Source organism: Gossypium arboreum, chromosome 4 (assembly GCF_025698485.1).
Source record: "Gossypium arboreum isolate Shixiya-1 chromosome 4, ASM2569848v2, whole genome shotgun sequence".
Taxonomy (NCBI): Eukaryota; Viridiplantae; Streptophyta; class Magnoliopsida; order Malvales; family Malvaceae; genus Gossypium; species Gossypium arboreum.
In genome coordinates, this window is record NC_069073.1 from 686,566 (window position 1) to 703,828 (window position 17,263).

The 17,263-nt window shown below is 29.2% G+C and overlaps 2 long non-coding RNA genes across 2 annotated transcripts; both read left to right on the top strand.

Moving 5' to 3' along the window:
- LOC128291816 (uncharacterized) lies at positions 1-1,775 on the top strand. Its single transcript, XR_008281744.1, has 2 exons — positions 1-276; positions 1,439-1,775. It is a non-coding gene; the product is annotated as an uncharacterized LOC128291816 (long non-coding RNA).
- Positions 1,776-10,363: 8,588 nt separating this feature from the next.
- Positions 10,364-11,387, top strand: LOC108459968 (uncharacterized). The gene is made up of 2 exons (XR_008281495.1): positions 10,364-11,205; positions 11,313-11,387. It is a non-coding gene; the product is annotated as an uncharacterized LOC108459968 (long non-coding RNA).
- Positions 11,388-17,263: the final 5,876 nt, after the last annotated feature.

Consider the following 17,263-nt stretch of genomic DNA (forward strand, 5'->3'; position numbering starts at 1 on the left):
AAGATATTTTTAAGATGTTTCTTCAACCCAACGTCCTCCACCAATATAAGGGAGAGAAACTTTGCTATTTTATACAATTTGGTCCCTTTTTTTTTTGTTCCATTCGCCTATTTCAACTTAAATTCTTGAGATTTTCCATATACACCCAAGAGTAAAAATGTAGAGATTTTAAAAAGCACATTCAACAATTTAGAAGTAAGAAATAAGTGAGAGAAACTAAAGAAAAGTGGAGGAAAAGACTGACTTGTAGCTGACATTTGGAGAAGAAATTTAAAGGTAAGAGCTTAGAAAATTTAGTGATTTTCTCATACTCATGTTTTATATTCATGTTTTATATGAGAAAGAAGATATGATAAATGAATATAATCTATTATTGATTAAAGTTTCAAATATATATGTTGTGCTTGAAACTAGAGATTTGTCCATATTAATATTGGATGTGAAATGGAGAGGAAAAGGAGGAAAAATATAAAGAATATTAAATTAAATTTCATGGATAAATCATGAAATAAATACGAAAGTGAAAATCTAAATATGGTGTGTGAGTTACAAAAGTGTAATTGAATTTTGGTAATTTAAGCAACTTATAATATTTAAGTGTGTAAATGGTAGCAATGTTATGATGCATGTTTATATCAAATGGGAATTGTTTGTGTATTAATGGGAAAATTGTTAGTTAATGAAATTGTGATGTTTAGATTGATATATACTTTGGTGTATTTTAAGGTTGGAAAATGTTTATGAATGAATGGAAATGAAATAAGAATGTTTATGCGTGTTCTAGATGTGTTTTAGGCTTGTTACGGGCTCCCCTGCACCTAGGTATTGCACCCTAGCTTGTAGGTATCGAAACCTGGAAGTCAGTAACCAAAAATACACCTTAGAACACAGAGGTACCACACCCCCTATCCCAAATTTCCTGTTTGGGTTGTTTTGATCTAAAAAAGTTCTGAACGAACCCCGATTCCAACTGAACTCAGAGTAAGGTTAAAAAAGGTTCATTGTGCCTTAAAATGAATTAATAAAGACCTAAAAGATTGTTAGAACTAGTTTGAATAATATAGAACAAAAGTGAATTGATGGCCTTGAAAATATAACATTCTTTTCTCGAGTTTAGGTGTGAACTCAGTTAAGGGGTGTTACAAATTCAATTAAGTGTAGTTCAAGAATAGTTGCCTCATTCCATCCTCTTTCTATATGTTCAACAATTAAGACCAACAACAATGAACGTTTATTGAGAATAAAAATTAAATAATAAATTAGAACTGTCTCACCCAACTTCCGAAGTTGCTCCATTGATTTCTAGTTGAAACTTTTCCTTTCTTGCACTTGATTTCAAAGAAAATAATAGAAATACGACTATAGAAAATAAAACAGCTTTTATTAGAAGTAAAAGGTCAAATTTAGGGTTACAAAATTCATATATAAATTTGAACAGGAAGTGTCAGGAGTGTCGCGGCATGCAAGCATGGCACTACGGTGCGTAAAAAACCAAGAGCAGGGTGCTAAGGACGTGCCGGCAGAAGCACGCTAAGGAGAAGCTGCAGCGTGCGAGCTGCTTAGCATGCTTGACGGAGGCTGCAGCCGGCGGATGGGGAGTTGTGGCATGCATTATGCAGAGGGAAGGACTATAGCGCTCTCACCTGTTAAGTGTGTAGATTATTTTTTTAACTATAAATTCTTTTCTTCAACTCCAGTTTTCTCCTTTTTTTTAAAAAAAAGAAAAGAAAAAAAGAAATGAATAAAAACATACTATAGAATCTACTTTTAACCCAGTTCAACCTCAATACTTTGTTTAATGATCGTTTTGCTCCACTTGCTTGGTTTTACACAAACAAAACACACAAAGTTGCCTCTCTGTAAGTGTCATTATTTAACGTCTTTGGCTAGACATTGCTCTTTCAAACTTTTTTGAGTAATTGTATCGAGTGGAAGAATGCCTCTATCTCTCAAAATATTTTTGTTTCGGCTTATTAAGTGATTTCAATCTCTTTTGTAGTGCCGAAAATTTCTTTGATCTTTCAAGAATGAGATTAATTTCTACAAGGTAGCTCTTTTGAACCAACTTCATTACTAGAATCAAATGGGTTAAAAACATCTACAATAAAAACACAAGATATAACACTTGAATTTTTAACGGTATCATGGATATTAAGTTTGGTTAAATGGCCATCAAACTCCATAGTCATTGTGCCATCGTACATATTGATTTTATTTCTAAATGTTCACAGAAAAGGTCTTCCTAACAAAACTTGTGCCGAATTAAGAGAAAATAAATAAATTTTCATATCATGCACATTAAAATTGGAAGGAAAGGCCAACTCATTAACTTGCACCAAAACATTCTCTAGGACTCTGGAATTTTTAATTTTAACTTTACATATCATGCAAGGGATAGAGAACATACCTAGGTCTTCACACTTAAGAGGTAATTTCTTTTGGAGAACAGCAAAAAATTCTCTCCCACACTTATTTTCTCATTACCTCCAAGCTTTTTCTTATTCTTATTGTGCAAAAATCTTTAATAAATTTAGTATATCGAAGTATTTGTTTAATTGCATCAAGTAAAGGAATATGTTACATCCTGAAAATCTGGTTAGAAGAAATTGGATTAGTCGACCAAGAGTTGTCACGCTATGACTTTTAGTTAAAAGTTTGTAAAATTATGACAATGATGAGTATTGGATTGATGGTTAAGAGAAAATAAGAAGAGTCTAATTGATTTAGAGACCCAGGTTCAAATCCCTTATTTTGTAAATTGGTGAAGTAGTATTTTTTGATAACACTTATCAGTAAGCATGATTAATAACACATAATTATTCATAGCACCGTGTGGAGGGTTGTAGGTCATGTGAGAATCAAATATCCTAGTGTTTCAAGCAAACATGGTCGTGTGAAGGGCCGTGTGGTCCACATGCCCGTGTGCCCCTATTTTGAGACACAGTTTGTTTTGATTCACTTGTAAAAGAACACACACCTTTTACCAGAAGCCCAAACAAGGGTCTTCACGTTCCAATATGATCCGATGTACCTAAAACGGGTCCTTCAAATGAAAATTTCACACGATTTAACATTTGTTTTTCATGATTTATCAAGATTTAACAATATTAACAAAAGATTCGTTAAGAACTGTGAAATATTGACTAATTGATTTGAAAGGTTAATATCGGATATAAATTTTTTGAAATTTGAGGTCTAAACTTTAGAATGAGATGTACTTACCGAACTTGATGGAATTACAGAGGCTATCAACGATGAATTCAACAATTGGTAGAGAATCAATTTATCGAGGATTGATTTGATATCAAAAGCAAAAATAATTTTAACAGGGGAGAGAACAATTGATGTAAAGAAGAGGATGAAAAAGAAATATAAGAAGAAATAAGGAGAGAGAAGAAAAATTCTAATTGGGATGGAAAAAGAAACATAATTCTAGTGTAATTATGGAAAAAGAGACTAAATAGTTAAGGTTTTCAAACTTTGAGGGGTTGCATGGTAATTTCACTTATTCTATTAAAATAAAGTTGAAAAAGCCTTTGAAATGGGGTGGCTTGAACATGGTATGCAAGGGGGAAAAACAAGCTTAACCACTAGGATTCTGCCTATACATGTTAAGTTTTCACCCCCAATAATATATATTCTAATGTGAGTTTTATCCTAGGTTGCTTTAAATGAAAAGAAAAGAAATGGGAGAGGAGTGCTTTGAACTTAAGACCTCAAGAGAGTGCATTATCTACTTAATTATCAAGCTTAATTTATTACTTGGTTAATTATTTCAATTAACCCACTATATTTTGAGGCGTGATAGAGATTAACAAGTGGATGTGGGAGTAGTTAACGGAGGAATGCGAGTTTCCCATAGAAATTAGCTGGTTTTAAATTATGTGTGCTTAAACCCTAGAAGTGACGACCCTAGGAAGTAATCTAGGTTAAACAAGGTCGGGAGATAAGTTTGCCAAGAAAATCATAGTTTATCTTGGTGGGAAAAGTGAGGTCGAGAGGTAAGCAAGTACTCGTCGCTTAGTTAATTAGTAGAGGCCGAGAGGTAATACTAGTTAATTAATAGTTAATTCTATTTAAACTTGAATTTTGAAGTTAATTAGAACCATTGAAACAAGTTAATCTTCTGCCTGTTATTTAGATTTAGTTGTTTGTTTATCTTCTGTTTATTTAATTCAGTTAATTTGGTTTATCTTTGTTACCTATTTCATTGTTCGTCGTAATATAATTTTTAATTATTACTATTAAGACTTGTTATTGTAGAAATAGATTTCTGAGTTAATTTGTCCTCCTTTGGATACGATCCTCGAAATACTTTCCTGTATTCCGTTGTACACATTTATATTACAATTTGACTCGTATACTTGCAGACACCGCTGATTTAATTTAATATATTTTTGGTGTGGTATTTTCTAGTCAAACGTCCACACGTTTGTCGGCGATCACTAACTCTCTCATAGTTGGTTCTAGGCGGGCCATTGGTTCTTCTCCTTCTAATTTGCTAAATGAAGCAAATGAATTGTTTTCTATATCTAACTCAATAGATGATGATGGCTAGTTGGTTCTAGATTCAACCTTTTTCCATAGTCTTCGAGCAGTTGTGTCCATCTCAAGATCGTACTAGAGTTCATCTACACAAGAAGATTGAGGTATAAAAAGAAACAAAATTATTGATACTAGTCCCCGACAATGGTGCTAAATTTTGATCAATGTCGAAACCAACAAACAAATTTCCTACTCAAATAATATATATTTTTAGATAATAGTAAGGTTAAATCCATAGAGACCGGTGGTAATCTTATTTCTTTAATAAAAACAAGTAAAATAAAGGTTTGGAATTGAAACAAAAATCGTGTAAAAAAAGATTGCAATTAAACTTTAAGAAAAGCTAATATGATGAAAATATAATCAAATGCAAAATCTTAGCTTTGATTAATGGGTTTAATCACTGAAGCAAAGATAATTTTCAATATTCTATGATAAATTGGTTATAGTTACCGAAGAACGCCTAACAATCAATCTCTTCTTACATTCTCGATAACTAAGGCAAACACCATTAATTATTTTCCTTTATAGATAAACTATAATCCTATAACAAATGCTTGTCAATTTACCAATAGCATTAAGAATGAAAGAGGCTCAATTCTAGCCAACAAACACACAACCAAGATTTATTTAGACTAGATCGCATTTCTACATAACATAAATTGCATTAGCTTATACTCAATCATGCTAAGTATTAGAACCAATTAAACAATTAAATTCTAATTGACAAGATAAATATTCTATGTTTTAAAATATGACCCTATATTTAACAAACTTGAATATTTATAATTAAAATAGAAGATATATGAATACAAAAGAATAAAGAAAATATTAAAATAAATTAGATCTCACAAACTTGAAGTATCAAAGTTGAAATTCCCTTCACTAGAAAAGAAAAGTTTGGCAACTCGTGGAAAAAATAAAATGCAAAAATTGAATAAAATTGAATGAGGTTATATGTGGCTCTAAACCTAAAACTGTGTATTTATAGGGTAAAATTCGCATAAAAGAGAAAAGACAAAAAGTGTCCTCAATAAATTAATGGACTTTTTCTAAGTTTTTTTGGCAAATTTTTGGGTTTCTTCTTGATAGTTTTTAGGTCTAATTCATGGTTAAGTTGGGTTACATCTTTCGATTCCCTTTTAAACGAAACATTAAAGCAGTGTAAGTTGAAAGTCCAATCCGAAAAAAATTGCCAAACTCAATCTTTAAATCCACTTTTCTTTAATCTTTTTACCTAATACATAAAAAATAGAACATGAGACAAATTGAAATAATTAAGAACTTAAATAACATAATTTGAATCCGTATAGAACTATGCAATTCTTAACTTTCCATTGAACCTTGCTGCACAAGTTGAATCCGTATAGGACTATACTTTTTCTATTAGACGGGTTATTTAACACTTAAAAATTGTGTATAGTCAAAAACCTCTTGTATCATTATTTTTTCAACATTAGTGAATTTCTCTTCTTTTGCCTGTAATTTTTTTCGATAAGGATTTTCCATATAAAATATGTATATTCTTTTTTTTTCTTATTACTTTACGATCATTTCTACTATCATCATCAACATATATTATAACATATTTATTTGTTAGAAAGTTTGGAAAAGGAAATCTAAATCCAACAATTTTCCAATATCATCAATTTTTTTCTTCCATGTAGGTGTAATTAATTATCAAGATAATAAATCAATAAAAATAAGAGAAAAAAAGCTCCCTAACTACACCCAAATTCCATCCCAACAAAAATTCAACATCTCAAAAGGATTGGTCCCCTAAATAAATGATTGTGTCAATTCTATGAAATTCTTTAATTTTATCTTTTATTTCATGTTGACAGTCAAAAGGAACAATCTTATTCTGTAAGCATCATAATAAGCATTAATTAAAGAAAGAAAAAGAATGATGAAAAGAAAAGCTCCAAAGGAAACAGCAGACAGAAAAAAAAAAAAAAAAGCCATTTGCCCATCAATGTTTATTATAATAATGATTTTCTTAAAGTTCACCTAACAATTTCAAAACTTTATGTCATTTGAGTTTTGAAATAATTTACTTTAACTTAAAACAACTTCGATTGAAATATTTTATCAAAATATAACATTTGACTATTCAACACTCAAAAACCTTCTTTTTTTTTATCAGAAGTCATTTAAGTAGTCAGTAACTTGATTATTCTCTTTAGGAATATGTTTTAGAAATAACAATCCTTCATGCAACAAAATTGTTGGATCCGCCTTAGCAAAACATACCTTAAATCCACCGATGTACTATCTTGGATAGCTATAGCCATTTGTAAGCTGTTAAATTGAATCATCACCTTATTGTACCCTTATCTTTGTAGAAGAATTAGTCCATCCAAAATAACCTATAATTCAGCATAAAACCCTGAATACTTACCCAAATAATTGTTATACCCAATAATCCAATTCCCATTCCCTTCCCAATTCAATTACATTTTTGAAACTTCTAAATTATTTTAATAATTAATAACAAATCCTTCATGCAACAAAAATTGTTGGATCTGCCTAAGCAAAACAGATCTCAGATCCACCAATGTACCATCTTGGATAGCTATGGCCACTTGTAAGTTGTTAGATTGTATCACCACCCTACCGAACCCTTATCTTTGTAGCAAAATTAATCCATCCAATATAACCCATAATTCAACATAAAACCCTAAATATTTCCCCAAGTAACCGTTATACCCAAGAATCCAATTCCCATTCCCTTCCCAATTCAATTACATTTTTAAAACTTCTAAATTATTTTAATAATTAATAACAAAGTAGCATGTGCTGAAGAAAGGGTTGGTTCAATAGGTTATACCCGTAGCTTATACCTATACCAAGATGCCTTGGGTTTGAGTATAGGTAGTCCTTTGTTGGTGCTATAATAGATTGTAGGTGCCAAACAAAGAGGAAAATACACATTGCATTATCTTCAATAATATTAAAATATAAATTTATTATTACTTTATCTATATCAATTATTAAAATAAATTTTCACCGAGTACGATAAAATTTAATATAAAAAATTCCACCGTAAAATTAAACTAATTTCATATATATATATATATATATATTTCATAAAATCTTATACAAAGTATATTGGACATAGATAGATAATATATGGAATAAAACAAAATTTACAACTATTTGTTTGATTGATGCAAAAGATTTTTAATCAATATTGTTTTTGTTAATACGATAAATATAGTAAATCAATTTGAAACTTTACTTGGAGTACACTTCCAAAAATAGATTTTTTTTGAAGCAATAATAATATAAAAAGGAGTGTATATATCTAAAAAAAATACTATTGGTGGCCTTATTATGACAGCAAAGATTCTCACGAAGAAATTGACTATTCGTAGAAGGATCACATAAGGTTAGAAATATTATTGGAAAACTTTGGCTAGTCGGTCATACACAAATGTGGATATTCACAATGTTGGGTAAATAAGTTAAACCTTGAAAAGTTACTCTCACAATCGTATCGGTATTGTTGTTAATGTAAGAGGACATGAGTTTCGGTATACTGGAGCACATTATCGTCTTATTTAAGGGTTTTAGAGGGACTATGGGTGATTCTAGGCGTTGTATCAAAAAACAAAGACTAAAAATCATGATGCTACGCTCATATGAAATGAATTATACTATTTTTTTGTTTTAGTCATTGATGATGTGTCGCATTGTAATCTATTTAATAGTGTAACTCATACATTGATAATGCATCAAATATTATCTATAATATATATAAAAGCACGAGTTTGGAAAAGCTTTTGAACTAATGAGAATACCCTTTATTTTCTATCATATTACTAAATTAAATTTAAAAATAATTATTAATTTAGAATTATTAGTTAAAAATTGTTTTAGTTTAAAAATAAAGTTATTATTTGAATAGAACTATACGCATAATATATAAGGAAAATTGTGATAATTGTAATTTATTAACAAATTTGAAGTAAAAAAGTTACGTTAATTTTATAGATGTAAAATAAAGTTATTATTTAATAGAACTCTAAGCATCTTAATTATCACATAATTAATTTTAGACTTATAAAGTTATTACTTGAATAAAATTCTAAGTATAAAATATAAAAAAAATGTCGATTGAGTCTTAACTCGATTGGCATGGGTATTATTGCTAGTGCGTAAGGATATGAGTTTGAGTGCGTTGAAGTACATTATTCTCTTATTTATGGGTTGAGGAGAGGCTATGGGTAGTTCTAGGCATTGTGTCTAAAAGAGCATATATGATCGAACTTACAATGAGATTATTCAAAAATATAAAAAAAATTGTAATAATTATAATTATTAGTTAAAAATTGGCTTAATTTTTTTTAAATTGCATAAATTTTATTGATATAAAATAGAATTATTATTTGAATAGAATTATAAGTATCTTAATTATCACTTAATTAATATTAGAGTTATATACCAATTAAAAATTTAATTTAACTTTATAAATAGCCTTCCTTAGTTAGACATATTCTACTAAATATCATCTAAGAAAAATTACCGATAAAAATGGAGATTGTTAGCATTAATAAGATAGAACTATATAAAAAAGAATGAAGCATTAAAGCAACGATTCTTCGAAGAACGAAACACTCTTAAAACTGTTTTTTTTTTACTTTACTATTTTTTCGATGCAAGTGAAAGCTATTTTGTGGGTTTGTTTTAAAATGAAAGTCAAATTTCAACCGTTATTTTTTTAATCACCATTATCAAATGTGTTTATTATTTTAGTATAAATATATTTACTATTTATCATGAACTACTATAATTAACGCATACTGTTTTACTTAATTTTTTATTTTGTATATTATTCAAAAATTAAGAGAAATTATCGTTATCAGTGATAAACATGCAATGCATGTGACATCAAAAAAAAATGAGTATAGCACCACAATTCTTAATCTTTGTTTTTTGATACAATGACTAAAATTATTCAAAACTCTTTCCAAATAATATACTTCAACGACGCGAACCCACGTCCTCCTATACTAACAACCATACATCTCATTTTTCTTTGGTAAGTAATTATAATTTCTTTTGATCTAAATTATTAAGGTTATATAAGTGTGAGAACATAAATCTCCAATATGAATTATTTGACTTAAACATTAAACTCATGAAAGTTTCTACTTTTTAGATAAAAAGAATAGAAAAAAACAGGGTGTAACAATGCAATAATTAGATTCCAAACTTAGATATATGCTACCATTTTTTAAATATGATTGCATAAAATAAAATGGGTTGAACCTTTGGTTTTATCAAAATTTCTACTCAAGGTTTATAAAGCTAGGTTAGTGACATATGTAATGATAGGGATATCCATGTAAAGCAAATGGGGAATAGTTGGGGAATAGACCTAAAAGAGTTGGAGAATTAGGTAGCAAAGTAACATGGATTGTTCCACAAATCCAAATGGAAATTAAAATTGGTCAAGTGAGAATCTGAGTCAATTACTAATATAAAAGAAAATTATGGTATGCATTAAAAGAAAAAGTTAATTTTTTAAAAAAAAATAAAGGAAAAAAAAATGATAAATTATGAAGAAAAAGAGAGAGAGAGAGGAATCCAAGTATTTCCAAGCACTCCCAGACAAAATGAGGTTCAGAATAGAAAAGCAACCTTTGCTTTAAGACCCAGAAAAGGAGATTTCAAACACCATAAAGGTTAGCTTAGGAAATTGCGTGGTTAGTAACCCAACCCACCATCCTTTTCTCTCCTGTATAACACGACACGATTATATGAACACGAACACGAACATAAATACAATAAAATAATAAATATATATATATATAAATAAAACACTTAAAATATCATTATGGTTTAATAAAACATATGAAAAGAATTTATGGGTAAGTTTTTATTTATAAAAAATATATTTAACAATATGGAAAATCTTTTACCATTACACCACCGACTTAATTCACAATCCATCGATAAGTTTTTTATCTTTCTTTCTTTTTTCTTTTTTTTTTCTTTTGTCTATATTTAGTGCGCAAATTTGGGGAGGGGGCGGCCTCAACCTTGAATCCCCACACAGGTTCTTGCTTTCCCTTTCCCAACAGGGTTTACTTTGAGCTCAAACCCTATAGTTCTTTGCTTGTTTTATGGCAATGGAAGAGGGTTTTGTTTGAGCTAAACATCCTCTCATCTTTGCCCAAACTTTCTTCTTTGCTTGTTTTGTGCCAAATCAAAGGAACCCAGTTTTTTCTTTTGCCACTCAGATCTTCACAAGTATACGCGCTTTGCCTGTGCCTGTAAATATGAGCTTGGCCTGTGCAAAGGGATTGAAGAAGATGATGAGATGATGATCATCGTCTAAAAGCATTGCACTTCCCATGCATTTCCTCATTCGCGGCATGATACCATAACAATATGCGCACGCACACATCATCATCATGGCACACATATATGTATATGCCTGGCTCCCTGTATGCCATTTGCAGAACCCATCGAACATCGATGGCCTCCGTGGATGGCGTATGAGGAGCCAAGCATATATTCCATGTATGTATATACTACATATTCTCCATCAATATTCTTCCTTTGCAGGATTTTTCTTTCTTTTCCCGGCTCAACACCACCTATTTAATTTTCCAGGTTTTTTTTACCTCTACCATATAGGAGAATCTCAAGGTACTTCATCTTCTTATTTAATCTTAATATCTCTTTCTATGTCCCCCCCCAACCCACCCCAGCTCCCTTTGATTTGATGCTTATTCAGTCTATTGCCTTCCTACCAGAAATTTTTCAAAGAATTTGCCCTATCCATGTTGTAAATGGAAGTAAGAAATGAGATTTATAGCCACTTGATCAAACTATATCTTTTGATGATTTAGGGTTTTACATTCTTTAATATTATTGTAGTATATATAACATATATATATATGTATGTATGTTAAACCTAATCCATGGGGTTAGTTCAAACCTTTTTACAACTGTTGAAGTCATACATGTTTCAAACAAATAAAAGCAAAGCTTCTCTTTGGTATTTGCCCCCAAATACCTACTTACTCCCTATTGTTTCATGAAGTTTATTTATTAATTGAGTTTTAAATTAAATAATAACTTTACCCTTAATTAATTAATTAATTAATTATTATTCTGTTTATGTCTATTATGTTCGATCTTTATATTTAATCTTTTAATTAAAAATAGGTAAATTATACAAATGATCACTCAACTTTAAAATTTTTCACTTTAGTCACTAACGTTTGAATTCGTTCATATTTTGGTCACTCGCTGCCTTTTTCTAACAGGTATAATAAGACATTTAGTCCTCAATACTTGCTTATTCTATCAATTTGATCTTCAAACTTCCTAACCAAAATTTTTAGCTTTTAAAACAAGGGCATTCCACATCTATTAATTGTTTTATTTATAGTTGAAATTATCTAATTCAGTAGATAACCCTTTTATTTATATTTTAAGAATTTTAGTGTTAGAAATTAACTAAACACCATTAAAAATAATAGAAAATACAAACTTTAAATATATAATATATAATAAAATTTAACAAAAGAAAATTCGATTAAGTCTTTCACATTTTTTCCTTATGAAAAATTAAATGTTCATAACTTTTCTTATATAATTATTGGTTGAACAATTGGATTTTTAAACGCCATAGTTTTTAGCTCTAGATTTAATTTCCAATTTTAAGGACTAACTTCGAGGACTATTTCTATGTACTTTGAAGGAAATATTATATTATTAACAATAAGAGAAAATCTAAAGTTTTCTTTAAAGGTTTTTCCATTTTCTTTAGTAAAAATTTTATCAATCAAAGGGTTATAAAATATTATATTTAGAAGAAACTTAATGAAAAAGAAAAGGAAACAAAGTTTCAAGATAACCATTATATTATTATTTTTTTATCTTTTACTTTTTTTCTTTTTAATGGTATTCTATGTAAATATATGTTGAATATTTAAATTTTATTTTAACTATATATATTAAATTTGAAATAAATTTATTTTTGTTTTTTTTACCTTTTACCTTTTAATTTTATATTCATCAATTTATTTTTCATTAAAACTTTTTAAATTTAAGTTTAGATAAAAATAATTTAGTGAATACATCTCCAATTAGCATATAACCTAATTGAATATAAATATAAATTACTTAATTTTAATTGAAGTGAAATATAATTTTCTTATAAAAAGTCAAATATGCTTAATTTTTAGCACTTAAATAAGTAATTAAATTTGCATTTTTTTGTAATTAAAATTAGAGAAATGAATGAAGGAAATAAAAATACTTAAATAAATAATAAATAAGGTATAATGGTCATTTTATTTAAAATTTGTTTAGTAAAAATGTAATCTCTCCAACCCAACTTAGACGTTAGACCCGAATTCGGAAGATTACATTAGCCACCGAAGTGACCCAGTAAGCTATCAGAAAAAAACATTCATTTTAAAACATTTGTTTAATTTAGTAGAAAACTTAGTTAATTGTCGATTAATTATTCCTCAACATTTTAGTTATAATTTAGTAATGGGAAAAGTGATATTTACTTGTGTTTTTAATAAAAATTGAGGCTCATGCGCAATTAATTAATATTCATATTTCAATAACTTAAAATCAAATCAAATGTCATGTAAGCTGTAAATTAAAATCCAAATCCTAAGTCTCATGCCATAGTATGAAATAAAATAATACGGTCTTGAATAATAATAATCAAATAATAAGCTTAAAATAATTTGATAAAGTAAAAATTGAGTCGAGACCCTCTGGATGTAGTGTCTGCATCCTAACCTGGTAGGTTATTTGTAAGGATGAAAATTAAAGAGGGAGTGCGCTATGATGCTCAATGTGAGTTCCATCACAAGAAAATCAGTGCCAAACAGTAAACCAAGCATATGTAATAACAATTTACAATACATAACAGTCATATATCATAGTAGAAATTGACTGTTCATTCGAGCATGCTTATACGTGATGAGGCAATGCATATCAATTTTAGTTTAATAGTAAAGATAGGTCCTACCCCACCGCTATACTCCATAGTAAGAGTTCCCTAGAACTCTTATATCCCGGACACTCTAGTTTGTGGATGAACCACCAATGTTGTAGGTTAATACGTATATGCTGTCAGTAGTTTTGAATACACAACGGTTTCGCAGATGAAAGCTGCCAGTAATTTGTGGATAAGCCACCAGTATTTGTAGTTAAAACTGTTAGTACTTCCTTCTTTCAAAGCATTCAGCCCCATGCAATGCAGTATGTCATGCAAGTATCAATACAATACAGAAACAGTAAACATGTTTAACAAGCATTTATATCAATAGTAGCAGTAGAAAAGTTTGGCATGTATTCGATTTATCAATACAATAAGCATGCGGTTCATGCAATCGATAATTCAGTTACACTAGTAACAATAACAATTTATTGGTAATTCAGATGTATTAGTCACAAAGCATGCATATATAGTAATAACCTAATCAATTAAATCATAGATTCCAAATTATTCATAAATAGTTAATTGAACGAGATAATATATTAAAAACAATTCGGGAATTAATCAAGGACTAAATTGAACAAAACATAAAATTCTAGGTAAAATTATAAATTCTGATATACAGGGGACACACAACTGTGTGATCAGACTGTGTGGAAAGCCTTGGACCGTGTGGAGGGGGTACACAGTTATGTAGTTAGGCCGTGTAACAAACTATGGCTGTGTGGCACTCGTAAAATCAACCTACAAGGGAGACACAAACGTGTAGTAGGTCAGGTCGAGGGTCCTAGGCCATGTGAGAATCGAATTTCCTAGGGTTTCAAGGGGAATATGGTCATACGATGGGGCCGTGTGGTCCACACGGGTAGCCTACACGTCTATGTTGCTGGCCATGTGACTGTATCCCTAGGCACAGTTTGCCTCGATTCGCTTGTAAAGAAACACACACATATTTTCAGGATCTCGAACATCGTTCCTTACGCTTAGATTTGATCCAAGGTACCTAGAATGAGTCCTTCAAATGAGATTTACACATGAATCAATAACATATTTCAAGATTAACCTAGATTATCAAAATTTTCGGCAAAATTCGTAGAAGATTCGTAATCAAATTGGAAGATTAACGAGAAACTATGTTGTTTCAGATTTTATGGGTACTACTATTTGAAACTAGAGTACTTACTGAAATTTTGATGAGAATTCGTATATTATCAACTATATATTCAACAACCAGTGAAAAACGATTTGCGCTGGGGATTGATTTTGATTTGGGTAACGAAAATAATTTCAGCAATTAAAGAGAAAAAAAATATTTGCAAAGAAAAGATGGAAAGGAAAAGGAGAAAGAAATAGGGAAAAAGAAAGCAAAATTTTTGTTTAATTGAAAAAGAAAAGAATAGTTCTATTGTGATTAAGAAATGATATTAAATATCTAGGATTTTCAGACTTTAGGGATTGTTTGAGTAATTAACCAATTTTGTCGAAAATAAAAAGAGAAAGGTGGTGAGAGAGGCTCAAACTTGGGTGCAAAAGAGGAGAGTCCTTAACCATTGGTTATTACCCATACTTTATAATCTTTTACTCCATTTAATATATATTTTAGGGTGACTTCCATTTTAGTTTGCTTGAAAAATTAAAAAAAAAAGAAATGGAGAGAAGAGGATAGGACCTAGGGGGAGTGTGTTAATTACTTAACCACTAGACCAAGGTCGTTTCTTGGTTATTTATTTCCTCTAACCTTTTATATTTTGGGGTATGATAAAAAACGAGTGAGTTTATAAGATTTTTTTCAAACTTGAAAAGAATATTGGGTACACTGGCAATACATTTTTTTAACTCCACAATATATATTTGCCACATACGCCATTTATTTTATATATTTCTTTTTTTACTATACCCTATATATATTTGTCATCAACCCAATCATGCTTATGCGAGTTTTAAATTTCACTCATAATGTATCAAATATTTTTCATATAATATATATATGGGTTAATATTCTGTCCACTGCGTTTGGAGGTTTTCAACTCCACAAACAAATTTTAATACATGACATGTGCCTAATTTAATTTATTTTTAATTTTTTAATTATTCCTTTAGGAGACATGACAACATCTCATATATCTTTTGAAGTACTTTTTTTAACTTTACTAACAATCTTTCTCTATATATTTGATAGTAAAATCAATGTTATTTTCTAAGTACAGTTAAAATATTATGAAGAATAGAGAGTTTATCAGTAAGGATTAAAGTGATTCATTTAATAGAGCTTGAAAAGTAGTTTTTATTATAAATTTTAACATATCTATTTTTTTAAACAATATTTAAAATTTATAGTCTCTCTCCAACTCATAAATAAAATGATAATGTGTTTTAATACACTCGAAAACACGTTCTCATGCATTGGTAATAATATTTATACCAGTCGAGTCAAGACTCAATTAACATGTAATTATGATTTTTTTTAATAAAATAACTAAAGCTAATCAGGTATAAAAATGAACAGTGAATAGCAAGCCTTGCATTTTGTATGCAAAAGCTGAGGTTTTAGGGATAGGATTCTCAGCTTTATATATACATATTATTCCCTTTCTTTATCAGTCATGGAAGAAAAAAAAAACCCTTGATGTCTGGCCAGGGATTGAGAAAAAGAAGTGAAAAAGATAAAAAGAGAGCAGATTCCGGGGCTGCTATTGGCCAAAGTTAAAAGCTTGGGAAAAGCAGACGAATAATTTGGGTACATACAGTCTATACTTTCTATTATTTAAATGCATGTTTAGATGAATTAGTGATGGAATTGACATTACAAGTCAAATTGATGCTAATTTAATCCAGCAAAGTACTAAAATAGTCCATTTTTATATAATTAATAAATATTATTATAGGATGATTTTGTATTTTATAATTTTGCATAAGATTTATAAAAAAACCAATTTCAACCAAGTTAAATATATATATAATAAAGATTTAGCGTATGCCATCAAACATGTCGCAGATCAAGAAATATGACTTAACGGTAAATTTATATTAACATTGTTGACTGCATATATTTTTACTATTTATTTTTATGTATAATATCCAATAATTAAATTATACATATTTTTAAGGGTTTGGGGTAGAATTTAAATTTTTAAAGGTTTAATGTAATAAAATTTATTTTAAAGGGATGCTATGTAAGTTTCTAAAAAACCAAGGGCCAACGGCCTCCACTTGTCCCGTTGTATCCGCCAATGATCAAGCATGTTTAAGTCTTTAAGATTAAATCTTTAACTTCATCATTTCTATCAAAGATTCATCATTGTCTCATACGAATTCCTTTTTACAGAAAATTTATTTTTCACCTATATCGTGTTTTTATATTTGTTCAAGATCAACTCGGTTAAATATTATTATAGGGTTAAAAAACATATAAATGTTGAGATTTGAACTTAAGCCATCAAACGTTTTAAATATTTAACTTTTATCGTTTCAATCAAAACCTTGATAATATCTTTTATGAATTTCTTGATACAACATTTGTTTTTCACCCATATAATAACATTCTGATAACATGTTAAATAAAGCTTTCTAATATAAAAGCGTTTCAACGTGCGACCGTAGAGTACAATTAATGTTCTTATATCCATATTATTATCAGTAGTTTTGAATAATCTGTTTCATTATTTATTGGAGGTTGTTTTTAGACTCATATCTATATAATATTTCACTATTTCGTATCTCTTATATTTGTAAATT